The sequence below is a fragment of the Lithobates pipiens genome, unplaced genomic scaffold (genome assembly GCF_037356315.1).
Source record: "Lithobates pipiens isolate NorthernLeopardFrog02 unplaced genomic scaffold, aLitPip1_a1.2 Scaffold_13, whole genome shotgun sequence".
NCBI lineage: Eukaryota > Metazoa > Chordata > Amphibia > Anura > Ranidae > Lithobates > Lithobates pipiens.
In genome coordinates this window covers 3,908,520-3,933,645 of record NW_027507718.1, presented here as the reverse complement: position 1 = coordinate 3,933,645, position 25,126 = coordinate 3,908,520, and the positions used below count along the sequence as shown (strand labels likewise).

At 43.5% G+C, this 25,126-nt stretch overlaps 1 protein-coding gene across 1 annotated transcript in view; it reads left to right on the top strand.

The window, feature by feature from the left end:
• Positions 1–25,126, top strand: part of LRRC2 (leucine rich repeat containing 2) — a 433,585-nt gene that overhangs the window by 281,006 nt on the left and 127,453 nt on the right. The gene's annotated exons all lie outside the window — the stretch shown is intronic.

Here is a 25,126-nt window from a genome sequence, read left to right as displayed (position 1 = left end):
ATTTATAACATAAAAGTACATGCAGGGCGCTGGACAGACCACTAGGAACAAAGGGGATGTGTATTTTTTTATACAGTACCGTAATCTGTAAGATTACAGTGTACTATATATGTACTGTATTTTTACTTTTTTTCAATTTGGCGCCGTTCTCTATCCCTGTGCGTTGCAACGCTCACAGGGAACTGAGTCCAGCGAGGAGACAGCTCGCGCACACAGCTGGGAGATATTGCAGGATCCAGGGGACAAGGTAAGTAACTTTCCCTGTATCCTGCAATGCGATCCCGAGTCTGGCTCGGGGTTACCTCTAATGGTATTGAAATTCCACCCCGAGTCAGACTTGCGAATACTGCCAGGGAGGTTAAGAGCCCTTCATTGAGGCGCCATATAAATTTTGTGCAAGGGTGGTGGGTACACTGTATGAATAAAAGAACCATTGAGTGGTCCGAAATTGCGGTGTTTCTGATCAACGCTTTGGCAGCCGATGGGATTTGGTTGGACTGAATAAAGTCCTAAATTATTGATCAATTCTGGAGTAAATTTGAGGTGGTGCAGAGTAATGAGTGTAATCTTTGGATCGAGGGTTTAGTTCCCTCCAGATGTCCACAAGGCCTAGGGAGCACAATGTGGAGGCTATCTTAGTGCTCTGTTTCGGGTGTTTCCTTAACTGAGAGGGGCCTGACCCTGATTTGTCAAGGGATAGATCAAAAGGAAGATTTGTGTCACCTACCATGATTATTTTCCCTGCGGGCCAAGTGTGGACATCATGGAGGAAAAGAAAGTCGCTTGGCCTTTATTTGGGGCGTAGTAAGAGACAAATGAATATTGTGTGCCCTCAGTAGAGTCTTTTTTCTAATAAGTAGCTCCCTGCTTGATCTCTTATAATGTCCGTTGAGAATTTCAGGTTTTTATAGAAGCATGTGTCCACTCCCTAGGTTTTGTTACCTGCATTAGAGAGGTAAAACTGGGGGTAGTTACCATGTAGGAAGGAGGGGTTGTACGATGATGGGGAATTAGTTTCCTGTAATAAGAGCACTTCAATCTTTTGAGATTGGTAGTGTTTAAAAAGTTTATGTCTCTTAACTGGGGAATGTATTCCTTGGACATTGTGGGTGGCAATAAATAAGGGGAAGATGTGTTGGTGTCAGGATACATGGATCAGAGGGGGTATGTGCGCATCAATCTTTGGGTTCTTACCCTGACCTCCTGAAGTTGTGTATAGTTCACTGCCTCTGATATCCGAGGGCCTTGGTCAAACATCTACATGCGTTGTGAAAGAAAGAAAAATAAGAAGGGTTAGAAGGGGGTAAAGAAAGCCCATCCTGAGGAAGATAGACAAGGCATGTCAAAAACATTATACAGAACAATGTAACAGGCAATAAAAATGCAGCTTAACCACTTGGCAACCAGTGCATGCCAATGTACATCGGCAGAATGGCACAGACAGGCAAATGGGCATATAGGTACATCCCTTTAAATTTTCCGCTGTGCCATCATGTGCGTCCCGGTCGGGACCTCTGTGAGCCTGATTGCGGGTCCCATGGACTTGATCACCACGGGGATACCCGTGATCGTCTCATGGGGAGGAAGAACGGGGAGATGCTAATGTAAACAAGCATCTCCCTGTTCTACTTAGTGACGGTGTCACTGATCTCTGCTCCCTGTGATCGGAGCAGAGATCAGCGACATGTCATATACAGCCACGCCCCCCCCCACAGTTACACTGCCCCCTACTGGTTAACCCCTTCACTGCCAGTGTCATTTACACAGGAATCAGTGCATTTGTATAGAACTGATTGCTGTATAAATGACAATGGTCACAAAAATGTGTCAAAAAAGTCTGATGTGTCTGCCACAATGTCGCAGTCACAATAAAAATCGATGATCGCTGCCATTACTAGTAACAAAAAAAATTTAAAGAAATACGTATTGGCCTAAACTGAAGAAAAAAATTTTTTATATATATTTTTGGTGGATATTTATTATAGCAAAATGTAAAAAATAATGTTTTTTTTTCAAAATTGTCGCTCTTTTTCTGTTTATAGCGCAAAAAATAAAAACCGCAGGGGTGATCAAATAGGAGTTTGGGAGCCACATCGAATGACCATGTAATTGTCAGTTATAGCGACGCAGTGGCGAAACGCAAAAAGTGCTCTGATCTTTGGCCTGTAAAATGCTCCGGTGCTTAAGTGGTTAAGTAGAACCAATGTCCTCTTGCAGGGAGAGGGGGCTGCGACCCTCCCTCCACAAGTTTTCCCCAAAAAAGTTGATTGTAGAATTCTCATTAAGGTGTACGTCCATCTTTAGATCGCTTTGCTTGTTGTTTGTGCCATAGGGGTTTGATGGAGCTTGTGGGGGAGGCCTTTTCGTGGAGATTGGTGCCCTGGAGTCCAATGTGAGGGCAGGGGAATGGGAGATGAGGCCCAGTTGAAGTAGCAGGAATTCTCCATCTATGAAGTTTGCAAAGCTGTTCGATTTGTTTAGGTAAGCAAAGTTTAAGCAAAAAGGAAAAGACCATCTATAAGTGATCGATTTTTGTGACAGGATTTGCAGAAGAAGTTTTAAGGATCTTCTTTTTTGTATCGTATAAGGAGAGAGGTCAGAAAATATTTAAATGGGGTGTCCCTGTATAGTAAGGTTTTCTGTCTCCTGGGCTTTACGCATGACCTTCTCTTTAACTCTGAAAAAATGCAGCTTTACCACAATGCCCCTGGGTAGGCCATCTTGGTGTGGTCATTGGAGGGCTCTTTGGGCACGGTCCATTTCCAGGCAGTGTTCTGATATGTCAGGGATCAGATTTTTGATAAATGTGTGAATGAGCATTTTTGAGAAAGGCTCCATTAAAGATGAAAAATCTGTGGGGGTAGCGGGGATAAATCTGGTATGAGCCCCTGGATGATCTGGGGTATTAGTAAGATCTTCCATTGGCGTAAGGGGGAGGCCATCCAGGGTCCTGCCAAGCAGTGATTCAGTGGATGTGGGGGATAATAATGGGGGCTGCTGGTTATTCACTGTTGGAGGATGTGGAACCTCTGTGTATGTGTCCTGGTCTGTTGGATCGGTGATGGATTCCTCTGGATCCTGGACCAGGCCTCATGGGGCTGTAGCACTCGCCATTTTGGCAGAGGCCACGGCCGTAGGACCGGGATTTATTTGCTGGGATAAATCCTGTCTAGCTGTACCCCTGATCATGCGTGGGGTTCCTCGGGTCCTCGGAGGGTGTTGGGGGCCTGCTCAAGGGAATCCTCCTCGGCTGTTGGCTGAGGTGGAGAGTGCAGGCTGGAGGGGTGCGGAGCTCTCAGATCTTGTGACCGTCCATGGAGCCACTGCGCATGTGCCTATAAATAATTATTTTTGCCAAGAGTTTCATAGTGTCATAATGCTAAGAACTCTTACAGGTGTTACTGTTAAACAGAAGTTTAGCAAGAAAATCCAATATATTTCTGGGTTTGCATTTTCAACTAAAGAAATCCTTAATGCCAGGCATTGGAAATGATCTATGCTGTAAGTGCATGCTTATTTTGCATCTCCATCTAATATAGTTTAAAATACCATGGACACAGAGCCCTTAATAGGCTACATTTCGATAGGTTAGGTATCACATGGCATCATAAAATAAGTCCCTCTTTTCTCTACTTACAAATTTTATGTTGTAAAATCCCTTTTCTTTCTTACAATTCCTCAATAAAATTTTTACAAGCTTAAAATCCTAGACCTGCTCTGCATCTTCCATAAAAAAAATGCTATTGAGAGAAGGAGAGATTGATGACTGGAAGTACAGTTCAGTCTCACAGTTCTGATGGTCTCGTAAACCTTTATGATGCCGTCAGAGATCGTTGACTGAATTACAGCCACATTTTCAGTTTCTCCTTGAATTCTTATCCTGGTAGTTATCAAGTGATAGGTCTTCTCCATTCATATACTATCTAATTCTGGAAATTGGAAATTCTGCTGTGGCTCTTGCTTATTTTTCTTCATCAAAACAACATCTGAATTAATATTGCTACAAGATATTTATTCACATGTATAGAAAAGTAGTAAACCGAATATATTCAATTTTTACCAAAACCTAATTCAATCATAGTGGCAGGTCCAGAAAAGATAAATTACAAACCTTTTCTTAAGTTATAAATATGTTGGTATACATTTATATGAGATAACAGTGCACTAGAGCAAATTCCCTAGAAAATGTTATATCCCCAGCTGTTGGATACAGTCTGCCTACCCTCACAGGAAAAATCAGAATTCTTCCACACCCAGCACTCTAGAAATGGTATTATTCCACAAAACAGTTTGTTGAATGTCCCTGGTTTTCTTTATCCTTATTTCACAGGTGAAATTCAAAGCTGAAAGCCGATCTTCACATCCACTGATAATGCTATAAAACAAACAAACAAAAAACAAGATACAGTGTAGTATGATCAACCCCAAATCAATAAAAGTAAGTGTTATATGTGCACAGCTCACATTTAGAATATATAAAACAGTGTCATACGTCACCAAAAAGTGCTTCCTCATGCAACACCTTATTATTACCCTTACTCTCAGGATTCTTTATCATGTCTCATACGAACACTGCCAACTCTTCTTTCACGATGCACCCTCTTTAACTACTATCCAGTAGTAAAAAATGATTACAACACCATTTAAATGTGCTTACATGTCTACTGTGGGCCTTAATGCCTTAAACACCAATATTTTACAATCCCAATGGGACTCTCTGATATCCACCCTTATCCTCAAAATGGTAATTTCTTCCAGTGTATCTCTTTAATAGCTATTCCTTGTGAATAGCTCCAATATGGATCTTGAAATTACATAATAAAAAAAAAAGATACTAATATAGTTTAATACTGCTTTTATTGCTGGTATAATAATAAAACCACTCACTTTGTCATGCAGTATTAAAGTGACAATATTCCTTTACCACACTAATCCTCACACAAAGTTCAAATGCCCATTCACACCATGCACTTTACCAAACTTCCAACTTCAAATGCTTATAAATCAACCCTCTCTTTGATCCTTAGTTGTAAATGTCCTCTTTCATTCACACCGATGTTATCCAGGATGCCCATACAAAAAGAGATTAATAAAGGGCCGTAGTGTAGTAAAATCCAATTAAAAAACATTTACTCAATCCCTTTTGCACTTAAAAAAAAGATAGATACAAAAAACACATTTAAACCACTTCCAAGATGGCTGTCGCTGCACTTCCTGTGTGTGTATGACATCACTTACGGCATTTGATGTCGCTTCTGATGCATTTTGTGGGATGGCTATGGAGATCAAAGTGACAGCCATCTGGGTCCTCATCCAACACCAGTAGGTTCCCTCTAGTGCTGCTTGCAAGCACCGCAGGGCAGATTGGTGTAAGGATAATATTGCTGACCCAAACATCATCACCAACCCTGGTAAGATGACATTGGGGTCACATGATTGCAGGGCACTTCTCAGCATAAATGCATTGTGTCTACATTGACATCAGTCCTACTCCACATTCATCCTAGTCTACATCTTAGTTTACAATTTGCATTAATAATCAAAGGAATAAAGCTGAATACTACACCAGATTAGCCACTCATCTGAAAAAAGTGGAGATAGTGGAAAGTAATGCACCTTATATTGCAACAAATTATAACTAGAGTTGAGCGGACACCTGGATGTTCGGGTTCGACGGGTTTGGCCGAACTTCGGAAAATGTTTGGGTTCGGGACCGAACTTGACCCGAACTTGACCCCGAACCCGAACCCCATTGAAGTCAATGTTGACCTGAACTTTTGATGACTAAAATGGCTCGAAAAAAGTAATGGAAAGGGCTAGAGGGCTGCAAATGGCAACAAAATGTTGTTAAGAGCATGGCAAGTTCTCTGCAAACAAATGTGGATAGGGAAATAACTTAAAATAACATAAAAAAAATTAAAGTTAGACTTACCGGTAACTTGTTTTCCAGTAGACTTTCAGGACAGCCACCCGAGAGATCATGGCTCCACCTCCCAAAGGAAACACCTCCTCCATCAGAGCTTTTAGGGAAGTCTCCACGCAGCCTTCTTCCGTTGTTAGTAGAGACTCTCCAACCCCTGCTGCAACATACAAGCGACAGTTACTTCATAGTATTACAGCAAATCACATACACCACAGGGCGGGTTATTGCTGTCCTGAAAGTCTACTGGAAAACAAGTTACGGGTAAGTCTAACTTGAATTTTCCAAAACGACTTTCAGGACAGCCACCCGAGAGGATTACCGAGATTTACTCCATTCAGGGCGGGACGACAGCTTGTAAGACTTTCCTTCCAAAAGCCTTATCCCCAGCCGATAACAGATCTAGTCTATAATGGCGGGCAAATGTCGTTAGACTTGACCAGGTAGCAGCCTTACAGATCTGTTCGGGGGTGGCGCCAGCTTTCTCTACCCAACTCACCGCTGTAGCCCTTGTGGAATGAGCCCGGACGTTCACTGGACTCCTCTGACCAGCACAGGAATATGCTTCCGAAATTGTCATTTTCAGCCATCTGGCTATGGTTCCCTTGGATGCCTGCTTTCCCTTTTTAGTGCCAAAAAAATGAAACAAAAAGAGCATCCGACTGTCTAAAGTCTCTAGTGGCTTCTAAATAACTTAGAACTGCCCTCTTAACATCCAAGGTGTGGAAATCTTCTTCTTTCCTACCTGAAGGATTAGAGCAGAATGTAGGGAGAACTATCTCCTGGGAACGATTTTGAAGTGATGCCACCTTGGGCAAAAAATTTGGGTCTGTTTTAAGGACTAACCTGTCTGGAAAAAAACAAAAAAGAACGGTTCCCTGATTGACAATGCCTGTAGCTCACTGACTCTGCGAGCTGAAGTAGGCTATTAAAAAAAACGTCTTCAAAGTAATCCATCTCAAGGAGACTGAACCAATAGGTTCAAATGGGCCCCTAGTCAAGGCCTGTAGGACAGTAGATAGGTCCCAGCCCAGGCAGCTTCTAGATACTACAGGTCTAGAGCGAGAGAGAGCTCTAAAAAAACCTGATTACTAAGGGGTCACCTGCACCTTCAGGGTGCTGATTGCCAACTTACTATCAGCACCTTCCTGTAGGAATTCCAGAACTGAAGCAATTCGACTTGGTGATCTAGCTGAAGTCTTGCACCAGGAGTTAAACACCTTCCAGTATTTAAAATATATTGCCCTAGTAACTTTTTTCCTACTGGACAATAAGGTAGCAACCAGCCTGTCTGAGAAACCCTTCTTCAAGAGCTGTTCTTCAGAAACCAAGCTGTGAGCCTTAGTTTCTCTAAGTCTTGATGGACTAGAGGGCCCTGCTGTAGCAGATCCTGTCTCAGGGGGAGATGCCAGAACGGTCTTTGTTGCATCTGAAGAAGGGCCGAGAACCATGGTCATTTGGGCCAAAAGGGGGTGATCAGAATTACCCCTGTATCTTCTTCCCTGATCTTCCCTAACACCCATGGAATCAATTGAAACGAGGGAAAGGCATAGGCTAGACGAAAATTCCAGCTGTGTGCTAGTGTATCTACTCCCAAAGACCTCTCATGCCTGTTCAGAGAGGGACCTGGGCATTTTCCTGAGTGGCAAAGAGGTCTACCTCTGGCTGACCCCATCTCTCTCCAATCAGTCTGAAGACTTCTGGATTCAAACGCCACTCTGACTCTAGAATATGATTCCTGCTGAGAAAGTCTGCCTTTTTGTTCAGGGACCCCTTTAGGTGGACTGCTGATAAGGACTGAGTAAACCGCTCTGCCCAGCCCAGGATACCTTTTGCTAAAACCTGTAGAGCCCTGCACCTGGTTCCTCCCTGTCTGTTCCCATATGCCACTACTGTGGCATTGTCCGACAGAATCTGGACGTGTTGTTTTCGAACCATGTCTGCAAAGGCTCATATCGCCTTCTCCACTGCCTTCAGTTCCCTCCAATTTGAGGACCTACTATGGACCATGCGCCCTGGACCCACTGGGTGTCCACATGGGCCCCCCAACCCCAGGCGCTGGCATCTGTTGTTATGAGCACCTGGACCATGAAGGACCATAACAGGCCTTCTGAAAGTAACTCTGGATTTCTCCACCACCACAGACCCCTTCTTACTGAGGTGGGGATCCTCACCAGATCGTCCAGAGAACTCTGACGATGATCCCAAACTTCTATTCGGAAAGCCTGAAGAGGCCTAAAATGATGCTTCGCCCATTGGACCGCCAGAATGGAGGAAGCCAATGTCCCTAGAACCGACATCACCTTCCTGATGGGTTGGGGCTGGTTGCACTGTAACTGTGCTACCCCCTGAACCAGCTTCTCTCTTTTTTCTTCCGGCAGAAAGATCTTTTGGCCTATGGAGCTGATCCGAAACCCCAGGAATGTCACTTCCTGAGCGGGCACCAGGTTTGACTTTTGAAAATTTATGACCCAACCTAGCTTCTTTAAGTGGCCGTAGGCTCTGACGAGGTCTTTTTGCAACCCCTCCCTGGTCTGGGCAAAAAACAACAAGTCGTCCAGATACGGGATTACTGAGATTCCCTCCAGGCGAAGGGGAGCTAATGCTTCCGCCATCATTTTGGTGAATACCCTCGGGGAAGATGACAGACCAAAAGGGGAGGGGCCTGAATTGTAGATGAACAACCCTGCTCCCTTCCCTTAATCCCAACCTCAGAAATCTCTGAGACCCGCTCCAAATCGGGACATGAAGGTACGCATCCTGTAAATCCATGGAGGCCATATAGCAACCCAGGGACAGGAGGTTTCTTACTGAAAAGATAGAATCCATCCGAAACCTCTCATACCGAACCAACCAGTTTAGCCCCTTGAGGTTTAAAATTAGACAGAACTTTCCCGACGGTTTCCTGACCAGGAATACATGAGAGTAAAATCCCTGACCTCCTCTGCTGGGACCGGCAAGACAACCCCCTGAAACAGGGCCTTCATAGCAAGGGACTTGACTGGGTCCCTGGGAACATTGGTAACCAGGAATCTTTGAGGGGGGCACTCGGTAAACTCTATTTTGTAACCCTGGGAAACCATTCTCAGGACAAATTGATTTCGAGTTATGGTCTCCCACTGAGGGAAAAACTCCTGAAGTCTCCCCCCTACTCTGACCAAAGAGTCATTGTGACTTGGAGGTGGACGCAGGAGGATTGAGGAGGACTCCCCCTTTACCCTTGGGCTTCTGTGCCCAAGATTTCCTCCTGTTTTGCGTCCCAACCTCCGCTTGACCCCTAGGTCCCCGAAAAAAACACTTACGTGTCTGCACCGGCCTTTTCTTTACTGGAAAGGACTTCTTCCTGTCTGCCATTCGGTCCAAAATAGAATCCAACTCTGCACCGAACAATAAATCCCACGAAAAAGGTAAGCCACATAGCCTATTTTTCGAGGCCACGTCTCCTGGCCAGGTCTTCAGCCATAAGGCCCTTCTAACCGAATTGGTCAGGGTGGCTGACCTGGCTAACATACGGACAGATTCTGCCGAGGCATCAGCAATATAAGCAATAGCCGCGGACAGAGTAGCAAAGGAATCCAGGATCTCTTGTTTAGGGGAATCAGCCATAATGTGAGATTTTAATTGGTTAACCCAATGGTCCAGATTCCTTGCCACACAGGTCGTTGCCATGGCTGGTTTCAAATTTATCATCGCTGACTGCCAGGCCCTTTTTAGAAGCAGATCCATCTTCTTATCCATAGGTTCCTTTAAAGTGCCCATATCTTCAAAAGCTAGATCTGTTGATTTTGATACTTGGGAAAATGCTGAATCCAGCTTCGGAAAACCTTGTTCCACACTAAGTCTGGGCTATCTTCAAAGGGAAATCTCTTCCTGTGAGATCTGGAAAAAAAGGGTTTTCTCTCTGGCTCCAACCATTCCCTTTTAATCATGTCGGACACCAGGGAGTGCACCGGGAAGGTGCGAGATCTGGAATCCCCCAGGCCCACATACAGACGATCATGCAAGGATAGCTCCTTCTTTCCCTCTTCAATATCCAAAGTGGCGTAAATCACTTTAAGGAGGCCCCCCACTTCTTCCAATGATAACTTGTACTTGGAAGCTGAGTCCTCATCCTCTTCTTCCTCAGAGTCCGATTCCTCTAGGGCCAATGAAAAGGAATCCTGTGAGGCATCCTGGGACAAACCTCCCCCCAACAGCAACTGTGAACCTCCCGGTTTTAAAGGGAACTGCTGAACTTTAGATTCCCCCGACGTTCCAGGTTCTTCTAATTGCTTAGACCTGAAAGCCTGAAAGGTTGCTTTAAGCTCATCCTTAATGGATGATACCAAGTCCCCACATAATTACGGGGACTCCTCCCTGACTAGGCTTGCGATACAAGTCGCACAGAGCGTCTTGGCCCAGGTTTCACTGAGTTTTTCCTTGCAAACAGGACATCTCCTTTTGACAGGTTGGGCAGAGCTCTTCGCCTAAAAAAACAGAAAGAGACAAGAAAAAACCCCAAGCTGTTTTTTTTTTTGCAAATAAATGCAACAAAACACCCAGGTGCAACTAAGGGAGCAAAACCACCATTCCTCAGTGCCCTCGCAAGCCGACACCCCCCAGAATCTTCCACCATTGCACACCTAGCAAGGGAGGGAAAAGAAGGAGGAGGGGGGGTGCGGGGAGTGAGGGGGAAAGAAAGGGTGAACACCTCCCCCCTCACACAGGAGCCTAGGATCCAGTACATCAGAGCCCCTCTCCTACCTTTGCCTTGCTGGCGCCTTGGCTTGCCCCCTTGTCCGTATCGCTATCCATCGCTAGGACATACACTGCCTGGAAATAAGGCGCCAGTTGGTCCTCCTCTCTCTTCCTGCGTTCCATTGCCAGGAAATGCCGCGTAATGCCAGCGGAAGTCCCGCCCCCCGTCCGAAAGACGCGGCGGAGCCCTCTCAGCCGCCCAAGAGGAGCCACTCTGACCAGGGGACGGAGGAACTCCCGGTGTGCTGGCTCTCCCTGAGCACGGAAGGAGGAGAGAGAGCCCATGCTACCATCCACATCAGGAGGAGAATGGGAGGACCAGCTCCTGAAAAAAGAAAAATAACGCAGGTGAGAGCCCCACGACCTCCAAGACCAGCCCAGAGATCATGGCTCCCACCGGAGGTGTTCCTCCAGGTTGGAGGAAACACAAGAAACTGAGGAAGGCTGCGTGGAGACTTCCCTAAAAGCTCTGATGGAGGAGGTGTTTCCTTTGGGAGGTGGAGCTATGATCTCTCTGGTGGCTGTCCTGAAAGTCGTTTTGGAAAAAAAAAAAAAAAATATATATATATATATATATATATATATACAGTGCCTTGCGAAAGTATTCGGCCCCCTTGAACTTTTCAACCTTTTGCCACATTTCAGGCTTCAAACATAAAGATATAACATTTTTATTTTTTGTGAAGAATCACCAACAAGTGGGACACAATTGTGAAGTGGAACGAAATCTATTGGATTTTTGAAACTTTTTTAACTAATAAAAAAATGAAAAGTGGGGCGTGCAAAATTATTCGGCCCCCTTGTGTTAATACTTTGTAGAGCCACCTTTTGCTGCGATTACAGCTGTAAGTCGCTTGGGGTATGTCTCTATCAGTTTTGCACATCGAGAGACTGAAATTCTTGCCGTTTCTTCCTTGCAAAACAGCTCGAGCTCAGTGAGGTTGGATGGAGAGCGTTTGTGAACAGCAGTTTTCAGCTCTTTCCACAGATTCTCGATTGGATTTAGGTCTGGACTTTGACTTGGCCATTCTAACACCTGGATACGTTTATTTGTGAACCATTCCTTTGTAGATTTTGCTGTATGTTTGGGATCATTGTCTTGTTGGAAGATAAATCTCCGTTCCAGTTTCAGGTCTTTTGCAGACTCCAACAGGTTTTCATCCAGAATGGTCCTGTATTTGGCTGCATCCATCTTCCCCTCAATTTTAACCATCTTCCCTGCCCCTGCTGAAGAAAAGCAGGCCCAAACCATGATGCTGCCACCACTATGTTTGACAGTGGGGATGGTGTGTTGAGGGTGATGAGCTGTGTTGCTTTTATGCCAAACATATCGTTTTGCATTGTGGGCAAAAAGTTCGATTTTGGTTTCATCTGACCAGAGCACCTTCTTCCACATGTTTGGTGTGTCTCCCAGGTGGCTTGTGGCAAACTTTAGACAAGACTTTTTATGGATATCTTTGAGAAATGGCTTTCTTCTTGCCACTCTTCCATAAAGGCCATATTTGTGCAGTGTACGACTCATTGTTGTCCTACAGACAGTCTCTCCCACCTCAGCTGTAGTTCTCTGCAGTTCATCCAGAGTGATCATGGGCCTCTTGGCTGCATCTCTGATCAGTCTTCTCCTTGTCTGAGCTGAAAGTTTAGAGGGACGGCCAGGTCTTGGTAGATTTGCAGTGGTCTGATACTCCTTCCATTTTAAAATGATCGCTTGCACAGTGCTCCTTGGGATGTTTAAAGCTTGGGAAATCTTTTTGTATCCAAATCCGGCTTTAAACTTCTCCACAACAGTATTACGGACCTGCCTGGTGTGTTCCTTGGTCTTCATGATTCTCTCTGCGCTTTCAAAAGAACCCTGAGACTATCACAGAGCAGGTGCATTTATACAGAGACTTGATTACACACAGGTGGATTCTATTTATCACCATCAGTCATTTAGGACAACATTGGATCATTCAGAGATCCTCGCTGAACTTCTGGAGTGAGTTTGCTGCACTGAAAGTAAAGGGGCCAAATAATTTTGCACGCACCACTTTTCAGTTTTTTATTTGCTAAAAAAGTTTTAATTATCCAATAGATTTTGTTCCACTTCACAATTGTGTCCCACTTGTTGGTGATTCTTCACAAAAAATTTAAATTTTATATCTTTATGTTTGAAGCCTGAAATGTGGCAAAAGGTTGAAAAGTTCAAGGGAGCCGAATACTTTCGCAAGGCACTGTATATATATATATATATATATATATATATATATATATATATATATATATATATGCTGGAGGCCCCGTCTCAGAAGAAGAGGTACAGGAAGTGATTAAGAACCTCAGAAACTCAACGGCACGATGCCACACATATGGTGGGAATGCCCCAGAATACGCCCTTTCTGGAAAAAAATTATTCAATTTAATGGATAAGCTAGTGGGAAAATAAAATACTTTGAGATGAAAATTGTGTAACACGTACCTCCACATATGCAGAAAACACTGCAAAGTTTTTGGTTTTTTTTGCACTAAATGGGTGTTTTTGCAATAGCAGAATACACCCAGAGTATGTAAATGTGTATCTTAGAGCTGCAGAAATGGCGAAAATGCTATTAAAAAAAATGTTTTTGCCCTAAAAAAAAATTTTGAATAGCACAATAGAAGAAAAATATATAAATTGTGTAACACACACCTCCAAATATGCAGAAAACACTGCAACGTTTTTTTTTTTCACTAAATGGGTGTTTTTGCAATAGCAGAATACACCCAGAGTATGCAAACGTGTATATTAGAGCTGCAGAAATGGCGAAAATGCTATTCAAAACAAGTTTTTGCCCTAAAAAAATTTTTGGAATAGCACAATAGAAGAAAAATACATAAATTGTGCAACACACACCTCCACATATGCAGAAAACACTGCAAAGTTGTTGTTTTTTTGCACTAAATTGGTATTTTTGCAATAGCAGAATACAACCACAGTATGTACGGGGTGTATGTCACAGTAACATATGCAGTGCTGGTGCACTGAGCTTGCAGATAAAAGTTATATTTTCTCTGGCACTGTGCTCATGGCAGTGTAAAAAGACTGTGCACTGCAACCCAACCAGGTAAATCTGTGTAGATCGCTGATTTATTAGAATAGATTTATGAATCTGGACTCCTAGATAATTCTCTCTCCCTCAAAGCAGCAACAGGAACCTTGCCCTACACTGTCTATCTTTTCTCTCAGTGCAGTGTAAAATCGCTGACTAATTAGAATAGATTTCAGAATCAGGACTCCTATGTTATTCTCTCCCTAACAGCAGCCAGGAACCTTTCCCTATACTGTCTAAAGCAGAGTGACTGTGCTGTGTGCCTCTAGCTTAAAGAGATGGTAAAGTGAATTAAAAAAAAAACAAAAAAAAACAAACATGTTATACTTACCTCCACTATGCAGCTCGTTTTGCACAGAGTGGCCCCGAACTTGCTCTTCTGGGGTCCCTCGGCGGCTGTTTCGGCTTCCTCCCGCAGGTGCTTCTCATGTACATGCGAGCTCCCTCGCATGGTGAGAAGCATCTGTGGGCGCGCTCCCGTGATACAGCCGGCGGCTATAGACGCTCGCTGTATCACACGGCCCCGCCCCCCGGCGCTCCGCGTCAGTGGATGTGATTGACAGCAGCGCGAGCCAATGGCTGCGCTGCTTTCCATCCATCCACTCCAGCCAATCAGCGGCCAGGCTGAACGGTGGAAAGGACGTCGGGGGACGAGCATAGGACTTTCGAGGGGTGAGGTAAGTAAAACGGGGGGGCTGGGGGCGCAGGCAGTGTCAGATGTTTTTTCACCTTAATGCATAGAATGCATTAAGGTGAAAAAACATTTACCTTTACAACCCCTTTAAACAGAGGCTGGGTCACATGCTGCACTGGCCAATCACAGCCATGCCATTAGTAGGCATGGCTGTGATGGCTTCTAAGGGCACACCAGTTAAACGAATGTTGATTGGCTGCTGCAGGGCTTTTTAAAATGTGCCATTACGTTGCTAAACACCAGACCCAAACCCGAACATACAGTCAATTGTTCGGGTTCGGGTTCAGGGCCCAAAAAGCCAAAAGTTCGGTCGGAACCCGAACTTTACAGTTCGGGTTCGCTCAACACTAATTATAACCTATTAGTATATGTACAGTATCTATTATACAGTATATCTATAATTACAACAAATTATAATTATATATATTTACATCCTAAATGTTGCCAAAAAAATATTTTTAGAACCAGCATCTTCCTCTGCACAATACATCCATAACTTGATATATTTAGGCTACCCTTAAATTACTTTATCCTCCAAATATGAAGCTGCATTCCAAGGCTGGCTTCACGCTAAAGGTCATCTCTATATAAGGGAATATATTATACTGACAGCAGTGCCAATAAAATAATGAGGAACCTAATTACTGTATCTGAAATAAATTTGTGTTGACTTACAAGGAAGACTTATTTAATCTGTCCAGTATTATTGCTCGTCATCTTTCTGCTGTTTTCAAGCTGTTCTTTAATATCTTTGTGCTTCACTGTGCGTGTCAGCCTTGATCTACACTATCTCATTCCATCTGTCTTCCAAAGTTCGAAGAATGTTGGAGGGCTGCTTTTTGGAGAACTTTTGCCAAATTAGAATCTGATCCTAACAGGTGGTTGCACGGTAATGAACTTGAACAGAGCAAGCAATACTGCTCCCTGAAAAAAGTCCATTTACACAAGTATGCATGTATTAAAGTGGTAATAAACTGAAAAAAAAATCTCTTTTCTGAAAATTTATTTCATAATGTGCTAGTATGCATCGTATACTAGCACATTTTTGAAAAACTTGCCTAAAAAACAAAGCGCTGCAGATGCACGTTGTCACTGCTGACAGGGCTTCCATCTTCACCCGTTTGATTGGACAAGCCGCAATGATGTCACCCCCATGCATACGCACAGTAGTCATGGCCAAGGCATGTCTCTCTTTATGGACAGCACAGTGTTCTTTGAGAGTGCAGTGTTCATGCGTCGGCGCTGCTAAAGTAAATTTCTCCGGTGCACATTTAGGACATATTTACTGTACCTACAGGTAAGCCCTACTATAGGTTTTCACTTAGGTATACATTAAAGCGGTAGTAAACCCTGCTTGGTCATTTCTACCTACATGCTTACCTGTAGATAAAAGGACTATCTCCTAAACATGCACCATTTAGGAGCCATTCATTTTACCTACAGGTAAGCCTGTAGGAATACACGTACCTGTAGGTATACCTACAGGTACATGCACTGTTTAGGAGATATCCACCCTGAATGCAAAAAGTTAAGTCACCGGCGCATGTGCTCTGAAGGTCCGGCATACCTTGCTGGAACTTCAGAGCTTTGTGCCAAAAATGAGGACATCATTGCGGCTCCAGCCAATCACATAACCGGAGCACGCAAACCCAGGAATAAAGACCAGGTGAATATGTGAGTCCTCTCAGCGGTGACAGCATAGAGCTGGAGGGCTTCGTTTCAAGATGAGTTTTTCATCAGTATTAAACATCCACAGTTTACAACCACTGTAAAAAAAAAAAGCCTTTACTATCACTTTAAAGCAAACCCTTATTAAGAACATTCATTATCATTCAGTATGTACAACATAACATGTATTGCAATGCATTTGGTGCACTAAACATGCCCACATCAAAGAATATTTATGAATCAAAAGCAAGAGAGGGAATTAGGGATTTTGACGGTGCAAATAGTGACTAGATAATAGACATTATTGAATAGGATACAGAATTATGATACAAATATTTATATTTGTATCATAATTCTGTATCCTATTCAATAATGTCTATTATCTAGTCACTATTTGCACCGTCAAAATCCCTAATTCCCTCTCTTGCTTTTGATTCATGTTTCAATTCTCAGGGATGTGGTGCCTTATTTATTAGGTGTTCTATGATGTTGAACCACTAAAATTGTTCCAAAAAATATTTATGTTTTTTGATGTGGCAATGGGCACTGTAATCTTCTTTCTGCCAGGAGTGGCATGAGCTAGTTGTTAACTATATCTGCTCCCAGCTTATGCCCTGTACACACGGTTGGAAATTCCAATGGAAAAAGTCTGATCCGATTATGCTGTCGGAAAATCTGATCGTGTGTGGGCGCTATCGAACTTTTTCTGTCGGATTTTCTGATGCACAAAGTTTGAGAGCAGGATCTAAAATTTTCCGACAACAAAATACGATCGCATAAATTCCAATCGTGTGTAGACAATTCCGACGGACAAAGTGCCACGCATGCTCAGAATAAACTAAGATGAAAGCTATTGGCTACTGGCCCATTTATAGTCCCAAAGTTTGTGTTTGACGTCACCTCATTCAGAACGATCAGATTTTACGACAAGTTTCTGACAAAATCCGTCTGAAAAAATTGGACGGATTTTGTGGTCAGAATGTCCGACCGTGTGTACAGGGCATAAGATCTTACTCTGTGCTATCACCTATGAATAGGGGAACCCACATAGAGAAAAAGGCACGAGGTTCTCCCTAATAATACCTACCAGGCTGTGAATATTCAGTGGCAGAGATAACCAGATCTGCTTAATATGGTTGTAAATTCAGAAGATTTTTTATCTGAATGCATTCTGTGCATTAAGATAAAAAATCTTCTTTGTGCAGCAGCCCCCCTCGGCCTCCCTAATACTTACCTGAGCCCCATCTCTGTCCAGCGATGTCCACAATTGTCTCAGCCATCCTGGACTCTCCCTCCTGATTGGCTGAGACACAGAAGCGGCATCATTGACTCACACTGCTGTCAAAGTCTGTTAGCCAATCAGGAGAAAGATGGGAGCGGGGAGGATCCACAGCTCTCCGTCTGAATAGACACACAGAGCTGGGTGCCTCCATAGCAAGCTGCTTGCTGTGGGGGCACTCAACAGGAGAGAGGGGCCAGGAGCACAGAAGAGGGACCCAAGAAAAGGGGGATCTGGGCTGTTCTGTGCAAATCCACTGTAATAGAGCAGGGTAAGTATTACATGTTTGTTATTTTTACTTTGAGGCAGAACGTCACTCTTGCATTAAACACTGACTATTTTTAATCCTCATGCTGCTAGCATTAGTATACAGATAGGAAAGTATATCATATTTATTTGTTTTCTTTTTTTTTTACATTTCATCATTTGCTTCCTGGTTTCTAGGTCTAGCCAAATGATGTCATGCGTCCCAGCTTCGACTCCTGCCAGGGCATGTGTTTTAAACTTTTTCTTACATTTCTTCAGTTACTTGATAGTTTCCAGGCCTAGGAAAAATATGTCATACATCACAGGAGTCTTCAGGAGGAGAGAAAGGGTCTGCTGTGCTAAGCGCACCCTTTCTGCCTGCATGCCTGAGTTAAGGGCACATAGATTCCAGAAAGTAAATGCTAGATGAATCTCCTGCCCTTACTTAAGATGGCCATGACCAGCAATGTTATAATGTTAATAATAATATAATAATAATAATAATAGTTAATAGTTAATAGTTAATAATAGTTAATATAATATAATGTTATAAGCCCCTGTACACACGGTTGGACATTCCGACGGAAAATGTCTGATCGGACCGTGTTGTCAGACAATCCAACCGTGTGTGGTCTCCATCCGACTTTTTCCATCGGAATGTCCGACCAACAAAGTTTGAGAGCTGGATATAAAATTTTGCGACAACATGATCCAATACGAGTGTAGCCTAGTCTGACGGACAAAGTGCCATGCATGCTCAGAATAAAATATGAGACGGAAGCACTCGGTCAGGTAAAACTACCGTTCGTAATCGATATAGCACATTCGTCACGCTGCCATGTTAAAAAAATTTTTAATGCAGCGCATTCTCTTTTTCTTTATAATGCTACAAGAATGAAGTTGTTTTGCTGCTCATATTCACACACTTCTCCAAAAATTATTACTTTATTCTTTTTCCTGATTTCATGAATACAATATTTTAATTCGCCAGATCTCCCCAATCATTTTTGATTTTTTTTCTGTAAATTTTATGGTTAGTTTTTTAATCAAGATCTCCTTTTTTGACATTTTGCTCATCTTCCTAATTTTTTTGGTGTGTTTTGTGTGTCAACTTACCACAACATTGTTTTATTTTTTAATCTCTAGGAGTTGTTGGTGTTGGTGCCCCTTGTTATTAATTTGACTTTGTATTTTTGAAATGTACCTGCCTGCTCACAAATAAACTGTCCTTTTTGAAGTAAAACACATAGGCAAGTATTTCTTGAACCAAAAAAAACCTTTAATTAGGTGTCAAAAAAAAAAAAAAAAGGGAGGCAGCGCTGGAAAAACTGGGGATATTAGCGAAGCCTTTTGCCCCCAGGGCATACATCAACTATTTAAACGCAAAAATTGGTGGCCTGAGGAGTACATATCTGAGGGAGAACAGTCTGGTCCAGAAGTCCAAGAAACCCGGTACAGCAGCAGATGATATCTATGTCCCCAGGCTGTGGTCATACAAGAGCCTGCATTTTCTGTCAGACCAGATTGAACCCAGGTCATCACTCTGTGGTCTTCCTTCCATGCTTCCTGTCAGGCTGTGGCTGTGGTGCTGGAGGTGTGGCAGAAGGAGGAGGAGGAGGAGCATGGTCCAAGTCACACAAGTGTGTTGTTTGTGTCATTTGGCCCTTCAACCCCTTATTTAAAGTTTGGATAATTAGCTCCTCACACATGAGGCGTTGCCCCTCCTCCATTTGCTGCAGTTTGAACGCAGCCAAGGCGGCAAAGGCCTCTTGATATGTGGGGGTGGCTTTGAGGGCCGCAGAAGCCTCCCCAATAAGCTTGAGCGCTGACTCCTCCACATTCCCCCCCTTTCTGGCCCTTTTGGGTGGAAGGCGGAGGGGAGGGACTTGGGATTGAGTCAGGCTCCTAGGCCTGGACACCTCTCGGCTGCCACTTACCCCTGCCTCCTCCTGGCTACCACATTCCACAGCCACCTCTTGGCTGCCGCATTCCACACCCTCCTCCTGGCTGAGGTCTTCCTGTGTATGAAAAAGGGACATAGTTTTAGTTTTTGGTTCATCAAACACATGCAATTTTCAGATCTTGACTGTTGCAAATTGTTAACAAATAGAAAAGACTATCAATCTAAGCCCAGCATTTTTCATTCTTGGCCCAAATATTTTTGCCACTACTGTCTATTGATATGTAAAACACTTTCTAAAATCAGCAATTAGTGAGCAAAAATCAAGTTAACATCATTCATTTTTACTCGAAAAATATGTAGAACAATACTATACCTGGCTCAAGCTGGGCTCCTCCACACTTTCCTGACTGGAAGGCCCAGGTTTGGTGTTGGAAGACTCAGCAGGGGTGGAATGAAGCGTAGAAGGAAGCATGGAAGTAAGAGTGGAGAGGGATTCCCTGACCTCAGCCTGGTCTGACAGAAAATGCATCCTCTCATAATACCACAGCCTGGGGACATAAACTTCATCTGCTGCAGCTCCAGTTTTCATGGACTCCAGCACCTTTTTGCACTCCCTCAGATATGTACTCCTCAGGCCACCAATTTTCGTTCTTAAATAGTTGATGTCTGCCCTGGGGACCACCAGCTTCACAAACTCCAGCAGTTTCTCCATCGCTGTCTGCCTCTTTAATTTGTTGCTGTAGTGGGGATGTTTAGCTTGCCACAGACAAGACAGCTCCCTGTACTTGTCGATGAACAGGGGGAGAAAGCTGTGGTCATTAAACCCATCCCTATTATTATCTGCAAGACAAAACCCTCTTGGTCAGGCTAAACTCTCCTAATCTTGTCCCAATATAGGCCACAATCTAGAAACAGTATAGGCTAGTGATGCACCAAGTTAAAATGGTACCTTTGTTTGAACGATCGGCACGTCATCTCCTCCCTCTGCTCACAGATCGTACGTACGACACGCGCATGTTGCGGTTTATATACAGTGCGCACGCGCGAAACCCCGTCCGCCCCTGATGTTCTTTCTAGTCTATTCCCCGCCCCTTCTCTTTCGGCGCAGTGGGGAGAGCACATGGAGGAGACACAGCAGGTGCGCACAAAGCATACTAGTAACGAGGAGGAGGAGGAGGATGAGGAAAGCCCGGAGCCAAAAAGTCCCCCCGGAGGAGGAGATTTAAGGCATCAAATATGTCTTTTGGAGAGATGTTGGAGATGGTGGACATATTGAAGAGGAACGACTATGATGGGGGGGAAGTATGGACCTCACGCAAACCCAAATGTCAGAAAGGCCAAGATCATGACTAAAGTTGTGAACAGTCTTCAGATGGCCACTTTCATGTTCATGGGTTCAATTGTTCGTAATAAACATCGTTCGTTAGCCCACTCCAAAGACAATGTTTTGGCAAGTTGCACTTGACTACATTTGTTCACACAACAGGTAAGTATTTCAGCTTTAGAAAGTGTCAAAAATAATGTTTTCAGCTTTGAACTCTGCCGAAAAACACAATTGTACGACACTTCCAAGCAATGTTTCATATTCCTATTTCTGCTCTCAAATATCTGTGTGCCAAGTATTCCTTTTTTACATTATCATAGGGAAGAGAAGACTCGGGACGTCTGAGAACACCAGGGACCCCACACCTCCCAAAGAAGGGGAAGTACCAACACCAGAAGCAGAAGAGGAGGAGGAAGGAGAGATTGTAGAGATTGGCAAAATTGGCACCACAACAGGTGAGTGTCTGAGACCACAGCTTCAGGTAAGCTAATCAATGTATGCCTGGCTGCATATTTATAATACACAGTGTTTTTTTTTATTTATTTTTAGGTGATGTGGATGTTGTGGAAGAAGAATCACATTTTACCAGTGAAAGTGCCCAGATCCTCATCGGGGAGCTAATGGGTTGCAATCGCGATTTAAATAATATCAAGAAAAACATCAATGATGTTCAACAAAGAATGAAGAACATCATTGATGTTTTAGAATCTGAAACACCCAAAACTAGCTAGCATCCATTTTCATTTTTCCAAAACACTTTTATATTTTTAGAAAAGCCAAATTTGGAAGATGCACACAGTGTGTCAACATGTGCTATCTCCCATCATGGGGGATCAATGTACGCGTTTTGTGGGTGCGACCCCTTCCTTGCTACTAAAGTGGCTGAGATTGCACCCCCAAAACACGTACATGGATACCCCATGATGGGGCACATGTTGACATTAGGCATGGGATCAGGAGGAAAATGGCCACTTTTTTATTTACAATTTGTGTGCATCTTCCAAATTTGGCTTTTACAGGGGTGATACCCCATGTGATGAAGGCAATATCAACACAGTTTGTACATACTCATGTCTGATATTGTCTTCACTTTTCAAAGTTGAACTTTGTAAGTTCCTGTGTTCTGTATGTTATGCTTTTATACATGCCTGTTTACACAAAAACGCCAAGTTATATAAATGTTACTAAAAATAATGTTATATACACCAAATATGTTGGTTTTTTGTAAAACCCTTTTCTAAACGCACATGTGAATATGCTTTGAGTAAAAAGTTTAATTATCAACAATGGATGGCTTCCTTTTTCAATGCGCAAAAGCAGTAATTGTAGTAAAGTTGTTGTTTTTCTGTGATGATGGGTGTTATTTACTAAAGGCAAATCCACTTTGCACTCCAAGTGCAGTTTCAGGTGCACTTTTGCAGTGCACTTGTAGTGCATAGTGGATTTGCCTTTAGTAAATAACACCCCAGTGCTTTTTAAATTTCCCCAATCAGGCCATTTTCATGACCCCACACATTTCTGCCATGGTGCTGAAAATTAGCAATATTTTTGTCAGTAATACACAAGGTGTGTGTGTAGCAGACCCACAACATAGTATTATCTGAAGAAGAGATTGTCACCTCATCTCGCACAGAAATTGGGTTTGCAATGTTGTAGAAAAAGGGCCAAAAAAAACCCCCAAAAAACCTAGGAGACACCTAAAACAAAGCCAAGCAGTAAATGAAAACAAAGATTATTGGAGTTTAAAAGAAAAATGTACCATATATACTCGAGTATAGGTCGATCCGAATATAAGCCGAGGCCCCTAATTTACCACAAAAAACTGGGAAAACTTATTGACTCGAGTATAAGCCGGGGGTGGGAAATGCAGCAGCTACTGTAAGTGGCAAAGAGGGTCAACAATGCCCATCTGCAGCTGCATGTCTCCCTGTGTCCTGTGCAGATCTGCCTACCTCACTGTGTCCTGTGTATACCTCCCTGTGTCCATTGCAGCCTACCTGTGCTAATCTTCATCCTTTGTGTCCTGTGCATGCCTCCGTGTGCCCATCTGCAGCCACCGATCAGCGTGTCATAAAAACATACGGCGGCCATTCCAGTATTCAAAAGCCGCGCCTCCTCTTCATCTGTGATAGGCAGAACACTCAATTTCCCAGCAGTCAGTTTTCAGCCTATCATGGACATCCCCTCATCCTCGTCTGAGATATGAGGATGAGGGGATGTCCGTGATAGGCTGAAAACTGACTGCTGGGAAATTGAGTGTTCTGCCTATCAGACGAGGAGGAGGCGCGGCTTTTAAATACTGGAATGGCCGCTGTATGTTTTTATGACACGCTGGCCACCGTCTGTCTACATGACATGCCTGATCAGGTAGGCAGACGGCGGTGACTCGAGTATAAGCCGAGGGGGGCACTTTCAGCCTAAAAAAAAGGGCTGAAAATCTCGGCTTATAATCGAGTATATACGGTATTAAAAAATGCCTCTCAGACATTGTCTCGTATATATAAATGCCCCCCTACCCACAAAGTACTTCATATATCTTGTTCTGACCTCACGGGTGCTTTTGGGGGGGGCAAGCCAATTGGGAAAGTCCCAACGGGTGGCAAAGTGGGAGGCCACAGTCTGCCATTCCTGTGGCGTTGAAAGAAACTGTGGAGTCAAACTAATTTTTTTTGGTCATTTTGCACATCAACATTGCAAGCAGATTAGACACAAACATTTTTGCCCAAGATCAGTATAACATTATTTGGAAATGAGTATTTAAAGCCAAAAGTATAAGGTCCCCTTATCAGATTCCTCACCCCCCCCCCCCCCCCCATTCGATGGCCCATTGCAAAAAATTAGGGAGGGGGGATGTTTTGGACAGGTAACCCTCTCCACTTCATTTAGAGCTGAATGCATAAATAATGTGTGATACTTTGGCCAGCCCCCCCTTACTTACACTATCATTCATTCATTGGCAGCCCACTGGACAGGTAAGAAGTGTCATAATACAAAAAAATAAATAAATATAAACATTTACATTCTGCTATTACCTATAGTTAATAATAGTTAATAATAGGAGGAAAAAAAAACTTTAAACAGTAGCATTTGGAAGTATTGAGGCAGGCCCTTGCACTACATGTTTTGGTGAATTCATCCATAAATCTGACCAAAAAAGAGGTAAGTATAGTGAGTATTGGGTTTGGCAAAGTCAGGAGATAGAGGATTGCTATCAGCTGACCTAGCAGTTGGGGGGAGGGGGGTTCCTAATGAGTTTGGTCCAAAAAAAAACTCTGGCACTCTGCATGAATTTAAGCACATACATAACATTTGTACACATTTTAGTGGGTTTTTAGGGGAAAGCAATACTATGGAGCTGACAAAATACATTGCTAAGTGACAAGGCTATATGTTTATGGGCCCAGAAGAGCATGCTGGGGATGTTAGTGAAGGTAAATATGCATGAAGGACAAAAAATTTACTTTAAAAGCTTCCAGCGTGCATGAGGACAAAGGGGCACAGCATATCAATTACAGCATATTGCAATCATGGTAATTAGGCAATGAGGAAAGAAATTCAATACATTAGCAAACATTAAATACATAGAATGTGATGTTAAAGGAGAAAACTTACCTTAATATAGTCTTTCTGTAGGACCTGTAAGATGGCAGAACAGGTATGATAATAATAATGATTCCCAGAGCCTGGGGGGAGATGCCTGTGGAGAACTTGAGGTCCTGAAGACTTCTCCCTGTCGCCAAGTACCGCAACGCGGCGATGAGCCTCTGCTCCGGAGTGATGGCTTTCCGCATGCAGGTATCCTGCCTGCTGATATAAGGGGACAACCAAGCCAGCAGACGGTGAAAAACAGGGTTCGTCATCCAGAGATAATTCCTGAAATTACCAGGATTATTCTCGCGGATCTCACGAAGCAAAGGCATGTGCGAGAATTGGTCACGCTGGAGCAACCATTTCTTGCGCCATGAACTCCTCCTCGCCCTGTTCATGGACTGGGCTTGTGTCAAAGCTAAAAGCCCAACACCAAGCCCCTGCACAGCATGAACTCTACGACGAGTATGTACACAAAATATGGCTTCAAAATGGTCGGCTGGTCAGAACGGACAACAGAAAGCACCGATAAACAGCAAGGCCTGAAAGAACGAACGAAGATATAGTCCGCAATGACCAACAAATGCGAACTGACTACACGCATTGATAAGCACATATGCACCCACCAGCACAAACTGAAGAGCAGTAATGATCTGAAGCACAAATCTGAAAAGCGCGAATCGTCTCTAACCAAACTTC